Source organism: Mirounga leonina, unplaced genomic scaffold (genome assembly GCF_011800145.1).
Source record: "Mirounga leonina isolate KUSES-001 unplaced genomic scaffold, KU_Mleo_1.0 Mir_153, whole genome shotgun sequence".
NCBI classification, from domain to species: Eukaryota; Metazoa; Chordata; class Mammalia; order Carnivora; family Phocidae; genus Mirounga; species Mirounga leonina.
Window position 1 is genome coordinate 33,632,859 of NW_023270387.1, and position 25,949 is coordinate 33,658,807.

The following is a 25,949-nucleotide window of genomic DNA, read 5'->3' on the forward strand; positions in this document are numbered from 1 at the left end:
AAATTTTAAGTCTCATGCAGAATATTTTTAGTGTCTTATCTGAAATATGATCAATGCAAACAATATGACTGGGGTGGAAGTAAATGATCTGATTGAATATAATTTTTACTCCAGGAAAATTAGAACATTCATAGAATTTTTGGCTGTTTGGGGAGAAAAGGGGACATTAGTAGATCTATATGGTATAAACAAGAAGAAAATGTGGAGAACTTCTTCTTTTATTTACTGCCTATTGAAACTAAGCATAACTAAAAGAAATAAGGAGAATTTGTAACAAGATTTTCAGTGTGTCATAACTGTTTTGAATATGGTGTGACTACGAGGGAACCATGAGGTTAAATATCTATTTCTTGAATTATAGCTTTCTTCCTTACATTGTGTTCCTTTAGACAAATATGATCTAATTTTAGTGTGAGGCTTCTATTCTATTGTTTTCCTTCAGTTAGAACTTGAGAAAGAGAAAGAGATGATGGTCTAGCTAAATGCCTAAAATAAGGGGGAAAAATGAATAAAATTATCTAAATAGAGATTTAACACTTCCTTAAAAATAGTTACAACAGCAAAGTGCTATAAATGTTCATATCAAAATAAAAAGACCAATAAAAATTTAAAAGAACAAATGCCATCCACTTCAAATTCTAATTTTCATCATTAGAACAATGAGATTTGAACAATATGCTTTCTCCATTTACATATAGTTATTAGAATCTGAAGTTGCCAATCATAGAAAAGTAGATGGAAAATGTGTACACTAACAGACAATATGTCAATCATTTATTAGTTTTAATATTAGGGCCCAGAAAATTACCAGACATTTTGAGATCTAGGAGAAATATTATTATTAGAGAGTAAATGCAGGTCCAACTTAAGCAGTTGACTCTCCACATAGGATGGTGAAAATTCTGGAAATAATGACTACATTTCTCCCAGTATAAAGTACATATGGCCCCCAACTTAGGATGATTTGACTTAGGATTTTTCAACTCTGTGATGGTGCAAAAGTAACATTCATACAGTAGAAACCACACCTTCATTTTTGAATTTTTATGTTTTCTCAGGCCAGTGGCATGCAGTATCATATTCTCTCTTGATGCTAGGGAGCATGCAGTATCATACTCTCTCACGATGCTAGGGAGCAGCCACAAACTCCAACTACCAGGCAGTCATGGGATCATGGGATCATGACGGGACACACTTATAACTATTCTGTACCAATATAGCCATTCTGTTTTCACTTTCAGTACAGTATTCAATACATTACATGAAATAGTCAATACTTTATAGTCTGTTAGATGATTTTGCCCCAACTATAAGCTAATATAAGTGTTCTGAGAACATTTAAGGTAGGCTAAGCTATGAAGGTTAGGTATAGTAAACGCATTTTCGAATTCAGATATTTTTAACTTACAATGGGTTTATCAGGACATAAACATACATTTTACAAACATACACTTGCACAACACACAAACATGCACAGAGTGAAAAGTCTAAATATGGCATATCAATGTAGGTTAAATGGGAGTGGAAAGGGGTTCATTTAAGTTCCTGAGTCCCATAGAATCTGCTAATTCAATTTCTCCTCTTAGAAGAATGAATTAGGGGGCGCCTGGGTGGCTCAGTTGTTAAGCATCTGCCTTCGGCTCAGGTCATGATCCCAGGGTACTGGGATCGAGTCCTGCATCAGGCTCCCTGCTCTGCGGGGAGCCTGCTTCTCCCTCTCCCACTCCCCCTGCTTGTGCTCCCTCTCTCGCTGTGTCTCTTTCTGTCAAATAAATGAATAAAATCTTAAAAAAAAACCAAAAACAAAAACAAAACAAAAAAAAGAAGAATGAATTAGGGGTGCATGGGTGGTTCATTTAAGCATCTGCCTTCATCTTCAGTGATGATCTCCAGGTCCTAGGATTGAGTCCTGCATCAGGCTCTCTACTTAGCGGGGAGTCTTCTTCTCCCTCTCCCTCCACCCCTCCCCCTGCCTTGTGCTCTCTCTCTCTTTCAAATAAATAAATAAAATATATTTTTTAAATGAATGAATTAGAATATCTTTAAAAATCTTAATTATAATACATGCATATTACATATACAACAAATTAATATTTGTGATTTCTTCTTGTAAAGACTAAGACACAATAGTAAAGATAAAATCACCATTAAGTTTTTAAAGTACAATGAAAACATAAAATCATGTGGAATATTATGAAGCCTTTAGTAATGATGTTTACAAAAACAAGAAATACCATGGAGTTGCTTCTGAAAATTAAAAATATACAAGATACTTAAGTAGATGTAAATATTTTTCATCCTTAAGAAATACTCATATAAATAAAATAATTTTGAGGCATTAATAAGTCAACAATAATTGTATTTCAGTGGTTGGATCATGACCAGGTATCTTTTCCTTTTTTTTTTTTCTTTTATGATATATTTTGTGATTTAAAGTTTATCTTCTAATTTTTAAATGTTTACATGTAATTTAATAAGAGATAAATTATTTTAAACAATTTAGGGTAAGATTTCTTTATATTTTCCTTTCCCTTCCCATTCCAGAGTCTAGTCTGTGTCAAATGCAAAAATTATTTCATGTGTGTATTACTTCTAATTATAATTTTTACTTTCTTAAGCAAATATATTTAGACCTGTCTTTAGGTCTTCAATATGCTACTGGATTCTGGGAAAGAACATTTTGCTATTTATTTGTTGTCTTGTTATCAGAATTAAATGGGCATTTTCTAGCTCTTTTTTATTTGATCTTTTATAGGTTTTTCATAACAGATAAATGGGTATTAATAATAAAAGAGAAGGAGGGAGACAAAAAATAATAAAGGACAAATGAAATTGAGACCTTCTGGAAGTAATGATTAGATGGATTATCTTTCTGACTTATGCCTTCCTGTTTATAAGCAGTTTGTTTGTACAAGGTTAAATGTTCTTTTAAATTGTTATGCTCATTGAGGCATAATCTTCCCTGCCATTGTTACTGAGACCAGCTCTCCAGAAGCAGGTCATAAATAGGAGTGAAATAAAATACCCAACATGGTATGCAATTACAAATTCAGAATCATTAATATCATTAGCTGTTCTAAAAATTCACCAGCTAAATTTCACTAAAGTATAATGGTCAATAGAGAAACAAAATTGAAATCTTAATTAGATTTTGATTCAATTGATTGTTCATCCCATGAAGGAAGTGAATTCTGAATTAGCTTTTTCCTAATAATAAAAGCAGAAGATAGTTATATCTCCTTTGTGAGTCATAAGGGTTAGTAAAAATACCTTTAGTAGTCAGAAAGAAGCTTATGTAGATTAATTCTTCTTAATATTAAAGAATAGTTTCCTTGAGGTTTTCAAAATATTGTACAAGATGCTTATTAATTCTAAAAGTCTAATATGTAGTTATTGCATTTCTAATCTGTATTTTTATATGTTGAAATGATGAGCTATTATAAGGAGACTGTTTTGGCAAATAAAACCAGAAAAGAGATATATATATTTTCTGAGTATTTGCTGATGGTAGAATAATGGAGGTTGTTACACCATTTTATTTTCATAACTATCTGAAAAACACCATTCAGTTTCTCACTTCTGTGTCTTTCACTGGTCTTCCTAATGGAACACCATCCTCCTCCTTACCCTTGGCACTTTGTTCACTAATGTCTATTCATGTCTATTCAGTCAACAAGAAGCAATTTATAAATCAAGAGTACTAACATGGCTCCCACATCCCTCTTCCCTACCTTAGCTGATAGTTAAGAATATTTGCCCTGAATTCTCTATTGCTAGTGGAAGAGCATTTATCACTTGTATTAAATTAATCAAGGACCAGGGGCACCTGGGTAGCTCAGTTGGTTAAGCGTCTGCCTTCAGCTCAGGTCATGATCCCAGGGTCCTGGGATTGAGCCCCTCATCGGGCTCCCTGCTCAGTGGGGAGCCTGCTTCTCCCTCTGCCTCTGCCTGCAGCTTTCTCTGCTTGTGCTCTCTCTCTGACAAATAAATAAATAAAACATTAAAAAAAAGAAGAAGAACAATTACTTGTCCATCTCTGTATTTCATAATGTTTAATGGAGTATATGGCACACAGATGCTTATTTACAATCGTTGAATCACATTGTCCTTCTGAACTGACAATGGATATTTTATCACAGTCTTCCATCAGTGTTATGGTCTGAATTGTGTTCTCCCCGAATTCATATGTTGAAGACCTAACTCTCAGTAATTCAGAATGTGATTATTTGGAGATAAGGCCTTTAAAGAGGTAATTAATTTAAAATAGAGTCATAATACAATCCCTAATCCAAAATAATTAATGTCTTCATAAGATGAGATGATTCGGGCACAGAGAGATAGCCATGTAAAGATACAGTAAGAGTGTAGCCATCTACAACCCAAGGAGAGAGGCCTCAGAAGAAACAGAACCTGCCAACACCTTGACCTTGGAATTCTAGCCTCCAGCATTATAAGAAAATAAGTTCCTCTTGTTTAAGCCACTGTTCTGTGCTATTTTGTTATGTCAGCCCTAGCAAATTAATGTAATCAGTTAGGTCTTCACAGTGTTTAAAATAGAATACATTATTCTGTCATAAAATTCCCACTTCCTGAAGCAGGATGATGCACTAAAACTGGTCTAAGTATCCACTTCCTCACTTATATCATTGCAATAATTAATTATAACATAGCATGGTTTTTCATATAAATAATATAAATGTGCATAATGGAATTAGTTCATTGGTTGCCACCTAGTCATTTTTCAATAAATATGACCTGTTTCCTGTTATCACCTTCATATTTATTCACATGTAATTTATTTTGGTATGATTGATATGCTTTTGTTCTTTGCCCTCTTTGTATTGGGTGTTGTTTTATTTTATTTTTTTGAATTATGAATGTTCTTTGCATATTAGAAAATAGAGTAACATCATAATGTTTTAAATATTATCCCATTTTTCATCTTCTAAATTTAGTCATATTTTTACTTTTGTTTTTAAAATTTTTGGCAACTTATTCACTGATCAAAAATTGTGTGCTACTTTTAAATATTAGGTATCATTGTAGGCACTAGTGATATCACAATGTCTTCACCCATACAGTTTGTGCAAAATACAGAGAAATAACCCTTTGCAACACCATGTAATAAGCCTATTGTGATAGGCTGTGTAAGGAAGAGAACACAAAATGTGTAATACAACAAAGAATAAAACCTAAGAAACATTCCTTAAGAAAAGCAGGAATATATATTATTCCATAAAAATATTCCTGTCACTTCTGTCTTGTAAAACTGCATGACAGGAAGGAAACCTCTGGCTCAATGTTCCTCTGACATTGAGTATCTTTCTATTCTCATTTATCATAAGGTACAGTGATTGTCATCTGTCAGATGTTCCTTCATGAGGATATAGGAGAGTGCTGGTAATATGGCACCTGCTTACTTATTTTTATCTGAATTTCATATATCATTTGCCCTGTTTAAACAGATAGACATATCAATGCATGATGGAAAGATGAAAGGAAAGAATGGAAGGAAAGAAGAGAGGAAAGGGGGAAAAGAGAAAAAAATGGAAAATTGAGGAATATAAGTCATCTAAAATATCTCTGAGAGAACATCTACTCCTTTCTTGAGTAAATAACATTAAAGTTAGTATCCAAATTAAACACATTATCTAGAAATTTTAAAAGAAGAAAGTTCTTGACAAAATTCATAATTTTGTAAGGTCCAGAAGTGGTAGAAAGCTCATAAGATTTTTTAAAAATCAAAATGACTGAAGAATTTATTGTGAAGTAACAGGAGGCAAAATATGAAACTCTGATTAACATGATCCCCATTTACTTGCTCTCTTATTTTTGTTCCTTCTACCATAACAAACTCTTTAAGAAGGTAAAATATTCAACTGTCTTGTTCACTATAATATACTTCTCTCATGGTAAAGTGCTAAGACATGGTTAGGTATTTCTAGGGACAGTACTTATTTCTACCTCCTCTCTATATACTTACATATTTTTGTAACAGATCCTACAGGTACATATAAAATTTACTCAGGGGATAGAGTGAGGAAAAGTAGTAATGCCTTTGGGCTTAAGTAACTTCAAAATTTAACAGCTCTATTAAAAAGAAAAAAAAAGACCAGAAAATGGGAAAAAGAAATTAGTGGATAAAAGTCTTGGAACAAACCAAGATTTATCATGGAAGCCAAAGAAGAATGTTTCAAGAAAGAAAAAAGCTGAGCAATCTTAGTACAGATAAAAGATAAAGTAAGAAAATTGTGAAAAGGAGGAGATGAACAGAGAATTAGAAATAAGAGATGAAATAAGATGAAATAAGAGATTGAATATATATGAAACTATTGAGGAATAATATTTTGAATATTCTCAACTTATAGTATAATCTACTGATTCTTTTGTATATAGATAAAGAAAAAAATTGGATAGTTGAGATAATATAGGGTTGAAATTTTTGGCAAATGCACTTTAAACAATGAAAAGGAGTCTAATAACACTGAAACACCTGTATAAAAAGGCAAGTGAGAAAAATACCACAAATGGATTGGAAATAAGTAAGAATTGTCAATGAATTTAAGGTTTAAATAAGTAAAAATTGATTGAATGAGTTTAAAATGGTGTGGGAAGAAGCATCACTCACCAATAGGAAATTCATTATTTCAACTAGTGATTTTCCAATCAAAGGCATTATAAGTAATGACAAGGTCCAATATATGATCATGAGAATTAGGGACCAATGTGTAATGTAAGATAAGGTCAGTATAGATGAAAACACCAAGCAACTAGAAGTTCATAGGGAATGAACTATATGGATTTTGCAATGCCTCATGATTGTATTAAGGCTAGGGTGTAAAGGCCAAGTGAAGAGGAGTAAAAGAGATCAGCAGATAACAACAATGAAGTGTTTTGAAGATGGGATAACTCTACCTAAATTATATTAGCTGATATTAGCCTCAAAGGAATCTAAGGAATAATATATATAATAATTATATATATATATATGTGTGTATGTATATATATATATATGACTTTTATGGAGACCTTTACTTCTGGAAATGGCAAAACAAAACTATTATCAGCTACACTTCCTAACATTGAGTTATATGTAGCATAAGAAAATGAATGCAGCATAAGATGACTAGAAATGAACTTTTTTAATTTTTTTGATGCTAATATAAATAAGATCAATTTATTTATTTCTTTTTCAGAAAATTTCTTCTTTTTTTTTTTTAAGATTTTATTTATTTATTTGAGAGAGAGAGAATGAGAGAGAGCACATGAGAGGGGGGAGGGTCAGAGGGAGAAGCAGACTCCCTGCCAAGCAGGGAGCCCGATGCGGGACCCGATCCAGGGACTCCAGGATCATGACCTGAGCCGAAGGCAGTCGCTTAACCAACTGAGCCACCCAGGTGCCCCAGAGAAAATTTCTTCTTAATATACAGAAAAGTACTAAATTTTGTAAGTTAATTTTGTATCCTGCAACTTCACTGAATTCATTGATTACATCTAACAGTTTTTTGGTTGAGTCTTTAGGATTTCTATATATAAAATTATGGCATCTGCAAATACAGATAATTTTCATTCATTCTTTCCATTTTTGATAAATTTAATTTCTTTTTCTTGCTTGATTATTCTAGGTAGGACTTCCAGTAATATGCTGAATAGGAGTGGTGAGAGTGGGCTTTGTATGCTGCATACTTTTGGATCTTTATTTTTAATTGAGCTATTCTGTCTTTTAATTAGAAAATTTAGTCTGCTTACATTTAAAGTAATTATTGATAAGGACTTACTATTGCCATTTTGTAAACTGTTTTCATTGTTTTGCAGATGCACTGTTCCTTGTTTCTTATCCTGTTGTCTTTTTTCATGTTTTGATGTCCTTTGATATCAGAATGATTGAGTTCCTTATCATGTTCTTTTGGGTAATTATAAGAGAATTTTCCCTTGTAGTTACCATAAGGCTTGGATAAAATATCTTAAACTTATAACATCCTATTTTAAATTTATAACAACTTCAATAGAATTTGTGAACTTTACACTTTTACTTCTTCCTCTCTTGTATTAGATTATTTGTTATAATTTACATGTTTTTTATATTGTGTAACTAATAATAGATTATTGTGGTTATGGTTATTTTTACTCTATTTGGTTCTTTTGGAACTTTTAAACTAGAGTTGTAAGTGAAATATGAACCATTATTACTATATTGCAGAATTTAACTATGACTATATATTTAACATTACCAGTGAGATGTTTTCATAACGTTAAAGTTCTTTTACTAGCATTTTAAGTAATGCCTTTAGCATTTCTTGTTAGGCAGATCCAGTAGTAAAGAATTTCCTCATCTGTGTTTGTTACAGAAAGTCTGTATCTCCCCCTCCCCTGCCTTTGCTTCTGAAGGACAGCTTTGCTGGGTATAGAAATCTTGCAATTATATATTTATTTTAATATTTTGAATACGTCATTCCATTCTCTCCTGGTTGTGAAGTTTCTGTTGAGAAATTTACCAATAGTATGGAACTTTGGTTTTTTTCTTGTGCTGCTTTTAAAATTATTCCTTTGTCTTTGACTTTTGACAATTTAATTAAAATATGTCTTGATATAGCCCTGTGTAAGTTTCAACCTCTTGGGGTCCTTTGGTTCTCATGAATCTGAATGACCATTTCTCTACCCAGGTTTGGGAAATTTCAAGACATTATTGCTTTAAATATACTTTCTATCTATTTCTCTTTCTGTTTGTTTTTGTTTTGATGGTTGCTATTTTCTTGTCAAATTTCTCATTTTGTTCATGTGCTGTTTTTCTAATTTTATCTAATGTCTACTTATGTTTTTCTTTTTGTTTTGTTTTGTTTTGTTTTGTTTTTTGGAGTTTACTAATCCTCTTTAAAAAAAATTTTCTGAATTTTTTGTCTGACAGTTCATAGATCTTTATTCCTTTGGGGTTAGTTATTGGAGCTTTATTAAACAGTTTCTTTTGATGTTGTCATTTTTACTTGATTTTTCATGATCATTGCATTTGAGTAATTGGGCTCCTCTTTCAGCCTTTATAGATTTGTTTTGGCAGAGACCATTTTCACCAGTCAGCTCTGTTTGGGTTTCCGGGTATGTGTGATGGTAATGTCCTTGGGCAGGTGGGATTTATTATTATGGTATATTTTTAGGTGAGACCACTGATTAAGCTTTGAGAACAGGGATAGGGTGTGTGCCTTGGCTTAAAACAGTTAGAATTACTGGCTTGGTCCCCTACACAAGTGAGGGTCTAGGATAAGCTCTGTGGTTGCTTGGATTCTCTTACAGATGGTAAAGGCTGAGTACTATATTCAATGATAGATAGGGCTATGGGTTAGCTTCCCTGCTATAGCAGGGCAGCAAGATGGCACCCTGGGCCTATACAGCTCATTGTTTGGGGACCTGTATCAGACCAGACTGTGCACTGAAATCCCTGGTGACGTGGGGCCACTGGTCTTGCTCTACAGATGGGGGCAGCCACAGGCTGTGCTCTCTGTTCAAGGGCCACTGTACCTCAGGCTATTGAATGGCCTATGCAGCTTCCCAAGTGCTCTGGTTAGGTTTCTTGGTTGAATAGGCTAAAACTTGTTTTTGGTAATGAGTATGATTTTGATTTAGATTCCCTGCCCAAACTCAATGGGAGAAGCATTTCTAAGGATGGTAAAGTCCTTTGTTTGTTGTTTTGACTCAAGCCAAACCATGCCCCAAGTTCCCTGGTTGAACACGACCCCACACCATCTCTGTTTTGCAGATGATCACACCACCTGCTCTTTCCTAGGCTCAAGCACCACTGGGCTGCACAACTTTAAGAGCTGTCCCTAGCCCTTCTGGTTATATGGGGCCAGAAGACACTCTCCACTGTGGGTATGACTGTGGCTCTATTCCTTATGTGGGCATAGGCAATTGAAGCCCTAGTGCCAGGTGGCTCTCTACTCAGCCATGTTCCCCAGTCAGAGCGTGCCCCTGACTTGGCTCTGCAGGTGAACAAAACCACTGGTTGGGATTACTACTTGAACACTGCAGGTACGAATTCAGTCCATCAAGATCCATGTGCTGGTTGTTGCAAGTCCTCCCCCTCCAAAGCTGCCACAGTCAGATTTCCCTGCGATCTCATTGTGTGGAATATAAGTAGAGGCTTCCACAAAGGGATCCCATGGCTTGGGGGGGTTGACTGTCCCCCATGTGTTCTCTTTTTCCAGTGGAGGAATCAGAGGCTCAGAGGAGACTTCTTTATATGCCTGGGAGAGGCACAATGTGATCAATCTCTTACCCTTCTAATGCAATCTATCATGGACTCTTTGGTACTGGGGTGTGCTTCAGGATTCTCTCAGTAGTGTCTTGTTTTTGAATAGTTGTTTTTCTTGTGAGGAGGAGCAAAGTCAGGAATGACTTGTTTCACCACCTGGTGACATCACTACCTAAGATTAGTATTTTTAAGGCTGTGTCAAATACTTATAAAATGTTATATTTTCAAGAAATAGGGGAAATAAGAAAAAGAAAGGGCTTAAGGGAAAGATCATTTTGTCTTAGACAGTAAATTTGATATGATAGGAAGACATTTAAGTAGAGAGTCTGGGAGACAGACAGTGATAAGGGACTAGACAGAAAGAAAGAGGACAGGAATGAGATTTTTTTCTATCAGTGTAGATAGAAAGCTGAGGAGGAAATGAGAGCTTTAACTATATGATTATAGAGGGGTAAGAAACCTGAGAAAAGCCCATAAAATATAAAAGAAATTACCAGTGGCGCCCACCAAAGCAGACTTTTTGGTACTAATATCATTTGTATAGCTTTTTGCAATTTATGAAAAGCCTTCACATGCATTATATAATTGCAGTAATGTGTGTAAGAGTAATACTTATCATTCTTTCATAGACACTAGTGGTCTGGTCTATTGATTTACCAGCTATGTTTTTAATAGAGCATAAATGTCTCCAAAGAGTTTTTAGACTTATCCACTCAAGAAATATTATGATGGGGGAATACATTTGAATGAAGTTTCTACTACTTTTTTCTTTAATTTAGCATCTGCCTCACCCGGGAAAACAATATGTTGAATGTCCTCATGTTGTCTACCTCTTAGCCTAAGCTTCTCTGTCCACCTCCCCTATAAATACTGCCAAATTCCCCTAAATTTCTGAGCAAGCCTTATTTCCACTGATCCAAACCTGTCAATAATAATAATAATAATAATAATAATAATAATAATAGCAAACAATTATATAACAATTGAATGCCATAGGGCTATTTTATGTTTTGTTTTGTTTTTATAGAGAATGAATTATGTACATCTCACAGCAACATACGAGTAAGAATTATTATTGTCTTTTATTAGAAGATGAAACCATGGCGTTGAGAGAATAGTGATTTTTTTTTTTTCCCCAGGACATATAGCTGGTAAATGTCAGAACTGGAATCTGAAACTAGGTTTTCTGTGTGCGTGTATGTCATTGAGGGATGGTGGTTCTTTAAAAAATGGGCAGTGATTTATTGATCAATAATTTAAATTTTGCTTTCATAAAAAAACAAAGACTTATTTATTCTAGAAATAACTTGTAACCATCTATTATGTGATGGATATTCTTCTACACAGAGTAAATATAGTAGTTAGCAAGACAAAATCTTGTTTATTGTAGGTCTAATCTATTCTATAAAAAGACCCTGAGACCTTTAAATTAGTTGGTAACTAACTTTATTGCAGGGATCACTTAGCACATTTTAACATACAAATATAGAATAAATATGGTGTACACCTGAAATTAAAATAATTTTTATGCCAACTATACCCAATTAAAAAGGGGAATTCAAATAAAATCCCTAAAAGGATTTTTAGTACATGTACTAAAAAGGAGAAGAGCAAAAGAACTAACAGACACTTCACAAAAGATAACATAAAAATGATCAGTAATCACAGAAGAAAATGTACTCAACATCATTAGTTATTAGAAAAATTGAAATTAAAACCACAATGAGATGTCACTTCACATTCACTTAGAAAGATAAAAAACAAAACAAAGCTGACAAAAGCAAATGTAGGTAAGGATGAAGAGCAATTGGGACCCTGATACCTCGATGGTGTGAGTGCAATAATGACTTTAAATAATGGTTCATGAAGAGAAAGCAAAATGAATGATAAACGAACAAGACAAAATAATACTTGAACTGGAATCCATACAGCACATTTATTCATGGGATCCAAAAATTGGAAATGCTTGATATGTCCATCAGCAGATTAAATATATAAATTATAGTGTAGCCAATACAAGGCAAAATTCATCAACAATTAAAAAAAAAAAACATAAAACGGGGCACCTGGGTGGCTCAGTCGTTAAGCGTCTGCCTTCGGCTCAGGTCATGGTCCCAGGGTCCTGGGATCGAGCCCCGCATCAGGCTCCCTGCTCGGCGGGAAGCCTGCTTCTCCCTCTCCCACTCCCCCTGCTGGTGTTCCCCCTCTCGCTGTGTCTCTCTCTGTCAAATAAATAAAATCTTAAAAAAAAAAAAATAAATAAAACATGCATAAAATCTCAAAAACATTATGTAAGCAAAGTAATTCAGAAAGATAAAAACAAATATAATATTATTCAGTTTACATGTAATAAAAATACAGGCAAAATTAAAACACTTTTGTGCTTATCAAAATCATATAGTTTCTGGGGAGTATAGAGATAGAATAGGGATGGGGGAAATAGAACACTAACAGGATAAGGAATTGCCTGTGGGAAGAGCAGAGAACCTTTGGAAAAGAGGAGATGGAAATATTTCACATTTTATTTTAGTAGCCATCACTCAAAATATAAGTATATGTAATTGCCAAAATATCAACTGAGCATTTAAGATCAATATATTTTGCTTCATATTGACAATATATGAACAAAGGACAACTCTTCATTCATATTACATGACTTCATAAATTTTAGTTTAATTCTGATTAATAACCTGATTTTTCCTCTGTTACTGAGTTCCTTAGATTAATTTTTTTCACCATAGTTATGAAGTTAACTATACCACTACTTTCTACACTTCAGAGTACTATGCTAGGGAAATTGGTAGAGCATGAGACATGTATTAAATTGACATTGATTATAAGCTACCAATAAAGTCAGAACTATAGAATGAGTAATAACACTGCCTATAGAATGCAGATTTTCCATTAAAATCCCAGTGCTTAGTAGTGTGTAATCTTTGGCAAGCTTCTGAACTTTCTATGCTTCAGATTTCCTTACATGTTAAATGGGCATAAATATATTTTTTCATAAGATTACTAAACATAAAGATTCCTAAACAAACAGCAGTTTGTGTAAATTGACACTGTTACATGATCAATCCAGCCTGGCTATCAAGGATTTTTGTACTTTTAGTTCATTCTGTATTGACAATTCTCTTTTTCTTCACTTATAGATGACATAATCTTAAACATATAAAACCCTGAAGAATCCACCAACAAATTATTAGAGCTAATAAACAAGTAGTTATAGGGGCACCTGTGTGGCTCAGTCATTAAGCGTCCTTCTTTGGCTCAGGTCATGATCCCAGGGTCCTGGGATCACCCCACATCAGGCTCCCTGCTCTGTGGGGAGCCTACTTCTCCCTCTCCCACTCTCCCTGTTTGTGTTCCCTCTCTCACTGTGCCTCTCTCTGTCAAATAAATAAAATCTTAAAAAAAAAAAAAAAGAAAAGAAGTTATATTCCTAAACATTAACAATGAATAATCCAGAAATAAAGCTAAGAAAATAATTGCATTTACAATAACATCAAAAATAAATTAAAATACTTAATAATAAATTTAACTAAACAATTGCAACACTTGTACATTGAGCATTATACAACATTATTGAATGGAATGTAAAAGGATATGAAAACATGGAAAAATATCTGTGTTCATGGATTGGAAGTCCTAATATTGTTGAAGAGCCAATATCCCCAAATTCATCTGCAGATTCAATACAATCCCTATCAAAATTTCAACTACCTTCTTTGCAGAAATGGGCAAGCAGACACAACAATACATAAGAAAATTAAATACTAAGTAGTTAAAAGAGTCTTGAAAAATGACAAATATGGAAGGCAAATATGGAGGACTCACACTAACCAATTTCAGGACATATTGTGAATTTACAGAAACCCACCCAGACAATGTGGTACTGACATAAGTTTAGACATGTAGATTGATGAAATAGAATTGAGAGTCTAGAAATCAACTCATACATAAATAAATACTTAGATATATGTCAATTGATTATCAACAAGTGCCAAGACAACTCAATAAGGAAAGAACAGTCTATAACAAATGTTTCTGGGAAAACTGAATATCCTTATGCAAAAGATGACATTGGGCTACTATCTCAAACCATTTATAAAAGTTAACTCAAAATGGATCAAAGACTTAACACATGAAAGTATAAAATTCTTAATAGGAAACCCAGGTGTACATCTGTATAATCCTGGGTTAGGCAAAGATTTCTTAGATATGACACAAAAAGTACAAGCAATACAAAACAAAATAGATAAATTGAACTTTATTAAAATTAAAAACTCAAAGTGAAACACTTTTTAGAAGGAGCACTATGGTCAATGGTTGGGTATATACTTAAGAGAAATAATTTTAAAATATCCACATGACCAAGCAGGAAGATGGTAGCAGAATAAGAGGATTCTAGGCTCACCCTTGTCCCATGAAAATAACTAGATAATTATCAGATCATCCTAAATACCCTAGAAAACGACCTGAAGAATGACAGAATAAACTCCACAGTTAAAGGGAGTAAAGAAGCCACATCAAAGAAGATAGGAAGTGCAGATATGTGGTTTAGGGGTAGCCATGGTCACAGAGAAGGGTGAGAAAGGGAGAAGCACATGGAGGAATGCCCGAGAACATTTCTCCTAAGCCACTGGCTTGGAAAATGAGAGGGGCTGAAAATCAGCAACACATGAAAGAGAGAAAGACAAGCAAGGGTCAGAGAAAATCTCCAGAAATAATCACAAAACATGTAATAAAATGGCAATGAATACATATCAATCAATAATTACTTTGAAGGTAAATGGACTAATGATCCAATCAAAAGACATAAAGTATCAGCATGGATAAAAAACAAGACCCATCTAATGCTGCCCATGAGACTCATTTGAGATATAAGGACACCGGTAGATTGAAAGTGTGGGGATGGAGAAACAAGTATCATTTAAATGGAGGTCAAAAGAAAACCACAGTACTAATACTTATCTTGGACAAAATAGACTTTAAAACAAAGACTGTAACAAGAGACATAGGAAGGCAATATATAATAACAAAGGGGACATGCAAAAAGATATATAACAATTGTAAATATTTATGACCCCAACATAGGAGCACCCAAATATATAAAAAAAAATTATTAACAAGCATAAAGGAACTAATTGATAATAATACAATAATAGTAGGGGACTTTAATACCCCACTTGCATCAATGAACAAATTATCTAAACAGAAAATTATCTAAACAGGAAATAATGGCTTTGAATGACACACTGGTCCTGATGGACTTAACAGATATATTCAGAACGTTCCATCATAAAGCAACAGAATACACATTGTTTTCAAGTGCACACATAACATTCTCCAGAACAGATCACGTTAAGTCACAGATGCTGTGAAAGTAGAAGTCAACCACAAGAAAAAATCTGGAAAGACCACAAATACATGGAGGTTAAATAACATGCTACTAAACAATGAGTGGGTCAACCAGGAAATCAAAGGGAAAAAATGCATGGAAACAACTGAAAATGAAAACACAGCAGTCCAAAACCTTTGGGATGAAGCAAAAGTGGTCCTGAGAGGGAAGTAATTAGCAATACAGGCCTACCTTAAGAAGTAACAAAAATTCAAATAAAAAACCTAACCTTACACCTAATGGAGCTAGAAAAAGAAAAAAAAGTGAAGCCTAAAGATAGCAGAAGGAAGGAAATAATAAAGATTAGAGCAGAAATAAATAATATATAAACTAAAAAAGTAAAAACAAGGGCGCCTGGGTGGCTCAGTCGGTTGAGTGACTGCCTTCGGCTCAGGTCATGATCCCAGGGTCCTGGGATCGAGTCCCACATCAGGCTTCCTGCTCTGCGGGGAGCCTGCTTCTCCCTCTCCCACTCCCCCTGCTTGTGTTCCCTCTCTCGCTGTGTCTCTCTCTGTCAAATAAATAAATAAAATCTTAAAAAAAAAAAAGTAAAAACAATAGAAAAGATTAATAAAACCAGGACCTGGTTCTTTGAAAAAAATTAATAAAATTGATAAACCCCTACTGAGACTTATTAAAAACAAAAAAGGAAAAGACCCAAGTAGATAAAATCACAAATGAGAGAGGAGAAATAACAACCAATGCCACAAAAATACAAATAATTATAAGAGAATATTATGAAAAACTATATGCTAATAAGTTGGACAACCTAGAAGAAATGGGTAAATTCCTATAAACATATAAATTACCAAATCTGAAAGAGGAATAAGTAGAAAATTTGAACAGGTCAATAACAAGCAAAGAAATTGAATCAGTATTAAAAAACAAACAAACAAACAAAAAAACTCCAAGGAACAGATAGCTTCACAAGGGAATTCTACCAAACACTGAAAGAAGAGTTAATAACTATTCTTCTTAAACTATTCCAAAAAATAGAAGCAGAAGGTAAGCTTCCAAATTCATTCCATGAGGCCAGCATTGCCTTGGTACCAAAACCAGATAAAGGCACTCCATAAAAAGGTAACTATAGACCAATATCTAATGAACATTGATATAAAAATCCTCAACAAAATATTAGCAAACCAAATCCAACAATACATTAAGGAAACCATTCACCATGATCAAGTGGGATTTATTCCTGGGATGCAAGTGTGGTTTACTATTCACAAGTCAATCAACATGATACATCACATTGAGAGAAAGGATAAAAAACATATGATTATTTCAATAGTTGCAGAAAAATCATTTGACAAAGTACAACATTCATTCGTGATAAAAATCCTCAACAAAGTAGATTTGGAGGGAATATAACATAATAAAGGCCACATAGGTAAAACCCACAACTAACATAATCAGTGGTAAAAAGCTGGCGGCTTTTCCCTTTAGGTCAGGAACAAGATAAGAATGTGCACTCTCACCACTTTCATTCAATATAATACTGGAAGTCCTAACCGCAGCAATCAGAAAAGAGAAGGAAATAAACAGCACCCAAGTTGGTAAAGGAGCAGTAAAACTTTCACAATCTGCAGCTGACATGATACTATAAATAGCCCTAAAGATTCCACAAAGAAACCACTAGAACTCATATATCCATTTAGCAAGGCTGCACGATACCAACTCAATATACAGAAATATGTTGCATTTCTATACACTATAATGAAGTAGCAGAAAGTGAAATTAAGAAAATTATCCCATTTACAATAGCACCAAAAATAATAAGATACCTAGGAATAACCTTTACCAAGGAGGTGAAAAATCTGTACTTTGAAAACTATAAAACACTGTTGAGAGAAATTGAAGATGACACAAAGGAAAGATATTCCAAACTCATAGATTGGAAGAAAAAATAAATAGTTTTAAAAATATTGTTAAAGGGCGCCTGGGTGGCTCAGTTGGTTAAGCAACTGCCTTTGGCTCAGGTCATGATCCTGGAGTCCCTGGATCGAGTCCTGCATCGGGCTCCCTGCTTGGCAGGGAGTCTGCTTCTCCCTCTGACCCTCCCCCCTCTCATGTGCTTGCTCTCTCTCTCAAATAAATAAATAAAATCTTAAAAAAATATATTGTTAAAATATTCACACTACTCAGAGCAGTCTACAGATTCAATGCAATCCCTAACAAAATACCAATAAGATTTTTCACAGATCTAGAACAAATAATCCTAGTATTTGTATGGAACCATGAAAGACCTGGAATAGCCAAAGTAAACTTGAAAAAGAACAAAGCTGGAGGTATCACAATTCTAGATTGCAAGATATACTACAAAGTGATAGTAATCAAAACAGTATGGTACTGCACAAAAATAAACACAGAGATCAATAGAACTGAATACAGAGTTCAGGAAAAAAACCCACAATTATATAGTCAATTAATCGTTGACAAAGGAGGCAAGAATATGCAATGGAAAAAAGACAGTCTCCTTAACAAATGGTGCTGGGAAAACTGGACAGCTACATGCAAAAGAATGAAACTGGACCACTTTCTTACACCACACAAAAAGATAAACTCAAAATGGATTAAAGACTCAAATGTGAGTCTAAAACCATAAATATCCTAAAATAGAGCAGTATTTTCTATGACAGCAGCTGTAGCAAAATATTTCTAGATATGTTTCCTAAGACAAGGGAAACAAAAGCAAAAATAAACTATTGGGACTACGTCAAAATAAAAAGCTTCTGCACAGCAAAGGAAACTATCAACAAAACTAAAAGACAACCTACTAAATGGAATATGATGTTTGTTTAATGAGATATCTGATAAAGGATTAGTATCCAAAATACATAAAGAACTTAGACAACTCAACACCAAACAAAACAAAACAAAACAAAACAAAACCAATAATCCAAATATAAAATGGGCAAAAGACATGACTCCAAAGAGGATATAAAGATGGGTCAACAGATGCTTACAACAGATGTAAAGATGCTCAACATCACTCAGCATAAAGAAAATGCAAATCAAAACTACAATGAGATATCACCTCATACCTGTCAGAATGGCTGAAATAAAAAACATAAGAAACAACACGTGTTGGTGGGGATGTGGAGAAAAACAAACCCTCATGCATTATTGGTGGGAATGCAAACCGGTGCAGGCACTGTGGAAAAAACGTGTGGAGGTTCCTCAAAAATTTTTAAATAGAACTATCAAATGATCCAGTATTTCCACTACTGGATATTTACCCAAGGAATAAAAAAACACTAATTTGAAAATATATATGCAGCCTTAGCATTTTTTAAATAGCCAAATAATGGTAGCAGCCCAAGTGTCCATTGTCAGATGAATGGATAAAGAAGAGGTGATATTCTGTGATGTATAATAATATATTATTATATTATTTTTATATATAATTATATGTAGTTATTATATATCACAGAATATTACTCAGACATAAAAAAGAATGAAATCTTGCCATTTGCAACATGGATGGATCTAGAAAGTATAATGTAAGTGAAATAAGTTATTCAAAGAAAGACAAATACTATATTATTTCACTCATATGTGATATTTCAGAACCAAAACAAACAAAGAAAAAAAGAGACAATCCATAAAACAGACTCTTAACTATAGAAACAAATTGATGGTTAGTAGAGGGGAAGTGGGTAGGAGGGTGGATGAAATTGGCGAAGGGGTTTAAGAGTACATTTACCATGATGAACACTAAGAACTGTTGAGTCACTATATTGTACACTTGAAACTAATAAACACTGGTTTTAAGTATTGTGAATAAAAAAAAAAAAACCTACTGACAGAGATTAGAGAAAATTGTATGCTTTGTTCCTGTCATGTTGTAGATACTTAATAAATAATTTATACATTATCATTGTCTTATATATTACAAATCATTCTGAAATGCTTTTCATATCATAAAAATGTAGCAAAATGTAGCAAACTACATTTGTTAAGTATTTGTAGAAATTTAATAAGATATTGATATAAAAATAGATAATACAACAAATGCCATATGATTTCATTCATATGTGGAATTTAAGAAACAAAACAGTTGAGCATGGGGGGGAAAGAGAAGCAAACCATAAAACAGACCCTTAACTACAGAGAACACACTGAGGATTGCTGGAGGGGAGGTGGGCGGGGTGCATGGGTCAAATGGCTGATAGGTATTAAGGAGGGCATTTGGGATGAGAGCTCTGTGTTGTATATAAGTGATGAATCCCTAAATTCTACACCTGAAACTAATATTACAGTGTATCGTGACTGACAGGAATTAAAATAAAAACTTGAAAAAAATAGATACATTTTTTTCTGTAGAAAATTTAACTTTGATGTACAATAATTGAAACATAGAGTTATTTAGCAAAAATTTCAAATAAAAAATGAAATAAATTATGTGAAAGAGAGTTATGATGAAATTGTAAGTAGAGAGGAATTATGACCCCTGATTAGAATTTGGGAAGTTCTGGGATGTCTGGTTGGCTCAGTCAGTTAAACATCCGACTCAATTTCGGCTCAGGTCCTGATCTCAGTGTTGTGAGATTGAGCCCCATGTTGAGCTCATGCTGGGCATGGAGCCTGTTTAGGATTCTCTCTATCTCTCTCTCTCTGCCCTTTACCCCCATCCCCTCTCTCTCAAAAAAAAAAAAAAAAAAGAAAGAAAAGAAAAGAAAAGAAAAAAAGAAAATGTGGATAGTTCTGAAAATAGTCAATATAATAAATAAATTTTTTTCTGCCAGAATATTTGTATTTGATTCCATTAGTTAAAAGTCTACCCTATGTCTTTGAAAGAAGCAACATTTATTTTTTAATTGAATGTTCAACCATCTATAGGTGGCATGATATATAAAGCACAATAAGCACTTATTGATTATCAGTAAAGACAATTTTAATTAGCTAGGACTAGGATCTGTGCAGAAGCTCCGTAGAAAGACTGTGTCAGCTGAGAATTCACTTAGTACCTGAAACAGGTGATAAGTTTACATTGTGGACATATCTTAATTTGACAGAATAAACACCTGCCATTAACAGGACTGTGGCACCAAAAACCTGTGCAGGTGGGTTGTGGCCTCAATTTGGCCTCTTAATGAAGCTAGAGATTTCAGTGTCAGAAACTGCTGATTTCTGTCCCTGACCCTGTGAACAATAACATTCTATAACTCACTTCCATCTCAAAAACACAGTCAATTAACTCTTAAGAAAAATGAGGGACGGGGCGCCTGGGTGGCTCAGTTGGTTAAGCGACTGCCTTCGGCTCAGGTCATGATCCTGGAGTCCCAGGATCGAGTCCCACATCGGGCTCCCTGCTCGGCAAGGAGTCTGCTTCTCCCTCTGACCCTCCCCCGTCTCATGCTCTCTCTCTATCTCATTCTCTCTCTCAAATAAATAAATAAAATCTTTAAAAAAAAAAAAAGAAAAAGAAAAATGAGGGAGGTTTTTGACCTCAATTCTACAAGCACTTTCACCTTATTTCTGAAAGCATCCCACAATCACCAGGCTGGCCACATGTGTGGTAGCCGAATTCCCTAGCAGGTGCTTTATGGTGAGCTAAAGCCTGGCTGGTAAGTTGGAGAAGCAGTTTAAGGGCACTAAAGCAGAAATTAAAGTGGCAGAGTACAGTGGCTTGTCTGCTGGGAAATAAGAGAGTAGCAGATGGAACAGACTAGAGAGAGGCAATCAAAGCTGTGTACTATCAGAAACCTGGAGAAGATATGATTCAGAGCAGGGAGAAAAGCAAATTTTGCCCAGCTCTGCAAAATGTGACTAGCATCAGTGGACAATTCTCATGGGTTCTTTTGAAACTTTATCCCATTGATTATGTTAGCATAGCATTACACAAATAGATGGGGAAAGGCTGTTTGAGATCCTGTTTGGTATTTTAAATGCAAAAGGCACTATGCTAGGTTTTGGAAGGAATCAAAATAATCAATCTATATTCTTTTTTTTTTAAGATTTTATTTATTTATTTGCGAGAGAGAGAGAGAGCACAAGCAAGGGGAGGTATAGAGGGAGAAGCAGACTCTCTGCCAAGCAGGGAGCCCGACATGGGACTCAATCCCAGGACTCTGGGATTAGGGCCTGAGCCGAAGGCAGACGCTCAACCAACTGAGTCACCCAGGCGCCCAAGAAGCAATCTATATTCTTAAGTACAACCCAAAAGAAAATGTATGGCTTCCACCAGACTATATTCAATAACTATATGGATTATTTCATCATCTATAGGCTTAGATCAGTACTCATAGGAAGGGCTAACATGGAACCATGTTTCAGAAAATCTGATATACTCTAGCCACCACACTGAACCATTGAAGGAGATCTGGCTTCCTGGGAATAATTATGGAGACAACTATGGCTATATAACTGGATATCTGTACTAAAAATATATCATACAAAACATAGGCAATAAAGATTACTCTTAAATATGTGCACAACCATTTTTAGGGACAAGGAGGATAAAATGAGGATAAATATATCAGGGTCTAGTTCTAAGTGAATACAACATTCAGTGATAAATATGGAAAGAATTAAAGAGAGCTATAGGTGAGATTTGCTCAATATAGTTAAAAAGTATAAAGCAAAATAAATTTGGAAAGCATAGAGATAATTTTTGAATAGACCTTAAATAATGAGCAGCAATTTGCCAGGCAGAAAAGAGAGGATAGCCTTCCTGGCATACCTAACTGTAAGTAGAAAGACACAAAATATCAAGTACACTGTCATTCAATTCTTTGATACGCTTCTAAAATACTGCACTTTCCTAACTTTTTTTTTTTTTGTAGTTCATGTTAAGTTTTTTAACTTATAAACTCTCTAAACTTTATAAACTCTCTAAGACAAATGTTGTATCACTTGTATCTAGTACAATGCTTCTCATACTTAGTAAATGTTTTAATTGATAAATAAGATAGTGAAATTTTTTGTATAGTTATTAATGTTTGCTTGTGTTATGATCCATATGACAAATGCTCACTGCTCTAGTGGATAAATCTCTAGATATCAGTGGCTTCACACACACTTTGGTTCTACTCACATCACACATTCCAGAGCAGGTGCACCTTATCCCACAGCTCACCTCCAAGAGATGACATAGAATTCAGGCACACTTCATTTTGTGGATATTTGCTAGCTTCTGCTCATGGTTGCCAAGGTTATCCTGAGGATTTAATTACATTTCTGCCAGCTAGAAGAGGGAAAGGGAATGGTGGGCTGTGTGAGATTTTTTGATTGAGAGGATTAAAATTAATGCATATTCAGTGGTGTGCTGAAACCAGTTTATATAGGCTCATGGGCTGTAATTGGGGACGATATCAACATGCTTTTTATCCCCAGCTTCTGACTGAGCTCAGTGAATTGGAGGAAAAGGTGGGAAACTGAAGAATTAGTTCAGATCAGAATACTTACTCCTTGCCAGGCCTTCATTGTTTGGCTCCACCCCCTCATGGGGGGCCAAGATCCTGCCTGGACATACTTTGCATAAAACTGTCATGAGATATTTATTTCTCCATTATACATAGATGAAAGTGTTTAGGTCTTCTCCTATTTTTATGACTGGTTTCATCTGCTCTGCTTATTTGTATTGTAGTTTTTGAAAGTTTGATGAGATTTAGAATTGAGTGTCCACACATGCACTTCACACTTTGTGGCTACTTTGTGAGTAGCTTGCAAGTTCTATACAAATGTAGTCTTTTGCTTCTGATGTGTTCAAATATATTTTGGGTTTTGATGACAAAAATGGACTTTTAGTAAATTATAATGCTTGGCAAACTGCCATAATTTAGATGGTAATTTAATGGCTGTAAATAAAAAGATGAAATGGAGGTAAGTATGAACCCTAAGGATGTTACTTAAAGTTATTAGTGAAATTCTCTGTCTTGTTATTGAGTCAAAAAAAAAACTTATTTTTTTTATCAATAACTGCTCTAATTGTGCTTGAAAGTTTTAATAACTTGAGTTGGAAAACGAGTATCTTACTCTAAAATAACTATTGATATTTTAAGCAAGATGTACAATGGGTTGATATTATAACATGAAATTGTGATTTATTTATTTTATTTTTTATTATTATTATTTTTAATTTTATTATGTTATGTTAGTCACCATACATCATTAGTTTTTGATGTGGTGATCCACAATCCATAATGTGGCAGGAAACAAAATCAATGCACAGAAATCAGTTGCTTTCTTATACACTAACAACACAACTGTAGAAAGAGAAATTAGAGAAATGATTCCATTTACAATAGCACCAAAAACCATAAGGTACCTTGGAATAAACCTAACCAAAGAGGTAAAAGATCTGTACTCTAGGAACTACAAAATACTCATGAAAGATATTGAAGAAGACACAAAAAGATGGAAAATATTCCATGCTCATGGATAGGAAGAATAAACATTGTTAAATATTAAAATGTCTATGCTACCAGAGCAATCTATACCTTCAATGTCATCCCGATCAAAATTCCAATGACATTTTTCAAGGTGCTGGAACAAACAATCCTAAAATTTGTATGGAATCAGAAAAGACCCCGAATCGCCAAGGAAATGTTGAAAAAGAAAAACAAAGCTGGGGGCATCACGTTGCCTGATTTCAAGCTATATTACAAAGACATGATCAACAAGACAGCATGGTACTGGCACAAAAACAGACATATAGACCAATGGAACAGAATAGAGAACCCAGACATGGACCCTCAACTCTATGGTCAAATAATCTTTGACAAAGCATGTCTGCTCTAATCTTAATTATTTCTCTTCTAATGCATGGCTTAGGCATCGTTTGTTCCTTTTTCTCTAGTTCTTTTAGGTGTAGAGTTAGTTGGTGAATTCGGGATTTTTCTATTTTTTTGAGTGAGGCTTGGATGGCTATGTATTTCCCCCTTAGGACCGCTTTTGCAGTATCCTATAGGTTTTGGACTGATGTGTTTTCATTCTCATTGATTTCCATGAATTGTTTAAGTTCTTTTTTGATTTCCTGGTTGACCCAAACATTCTTGAGGAGAGTGGTCTTTAGCTTCCAAGTGTTTGAATTTCTGCCAAATTTTTTCTTGTGATTGAGTTCCAGTTTTAGAGCATTGTGGTCTGAGAATATGCAGGGAATAATCTCAATCTTTTGGTATCAGTTGAGACCTGATTTGTGGCCCAGTATGTGGTCTATTCTGGAGAAAGTTCCATACGTGCTCGAGAAGAATGAGTATTCTGTTGTTTTAGGGTGGAATGTTCTGGAAATATCTATGAGGTCCATCTGGTCCAGTGTAGCATTCAAAGCTCTTGTTTCCTTGTTGATTTTTTGCTTAGATGATCTGTCCATTGCTGAGAGTGGAATATTGAGGTCTCCTCCAATTAACGTATTATTATCAATATGACTCTTTATTTTGGTTAACAGTTGGCTTATGTAGATGGCTGCTCCCATGTTGGGGGCATAGATATTTACAGTTGTTAGAATTTCTTGTTGGATAGACCCTTTAAGAATTATATAGTGTCCTTCTGTGTCTCTAATTAAAGACTTTAGTTTAAAATCTAATTTGTCTGATATAAGAATTGCTACCCCAGCTTTCTTTTGAGGTCCGCTGGCCTGGAAGATGGATCTCCATCCCTTCACTTTCAGTCTGGATGTATCTTTAGGTTCAAAGAGTCTCTTGTAGGCAGCATATGGATGGGTCCTGTCTTTTTATCCAATCTGCAACCTGTGCCATTTTATGAGAGCATTTAGGCCATTCACGTTGAGAGTGATTATTGAAAGATATGAATTAATTGTCATCATGTTGCCTGTGAAGACGTTGTTTTTATAGATTGTCCCTGTAAATTTCTGTTGTAGATCACTCTTGGGGTCTTTCTTCTTTTATAGAACCCCACTTAGTATTTCTTGCAGGGCTGGCTTAGTGGTCACATATTCTTTCAGTTTCTGCCAGTCGTGGAAGCTCTGCATCTCTCCATCCATTCTAATGAGAGCCTTGCCAGACAAAGTATTCTTGGCTGCATGTTCTTCTCATTTAGTACCCTGAATATGTCTTGCCAGGCCTTTCTGGCTTGCCAGGTCTCTGTGGATAGGTCTGATGTTATTCTGACATTCCTCCCTCTGTACGTAAGGAATCTCTTCCCCCTAACTGCCCTTAAGATGGTTTCCTTGGTTCTAAGATTTGCAAGTTTTACTATTACATGCGGGGGTGTTGGCCTGTTTTCCTTGATCTTGGGAGGGGTCCTCTCTCCCTCTAGGACGTGAATGTTTGTTTCATTCCCCAGATTAGGGAAGTTCTCAGCTACGATTTGCTCAAATACATCTTCTAGTCCCCTCTCTCT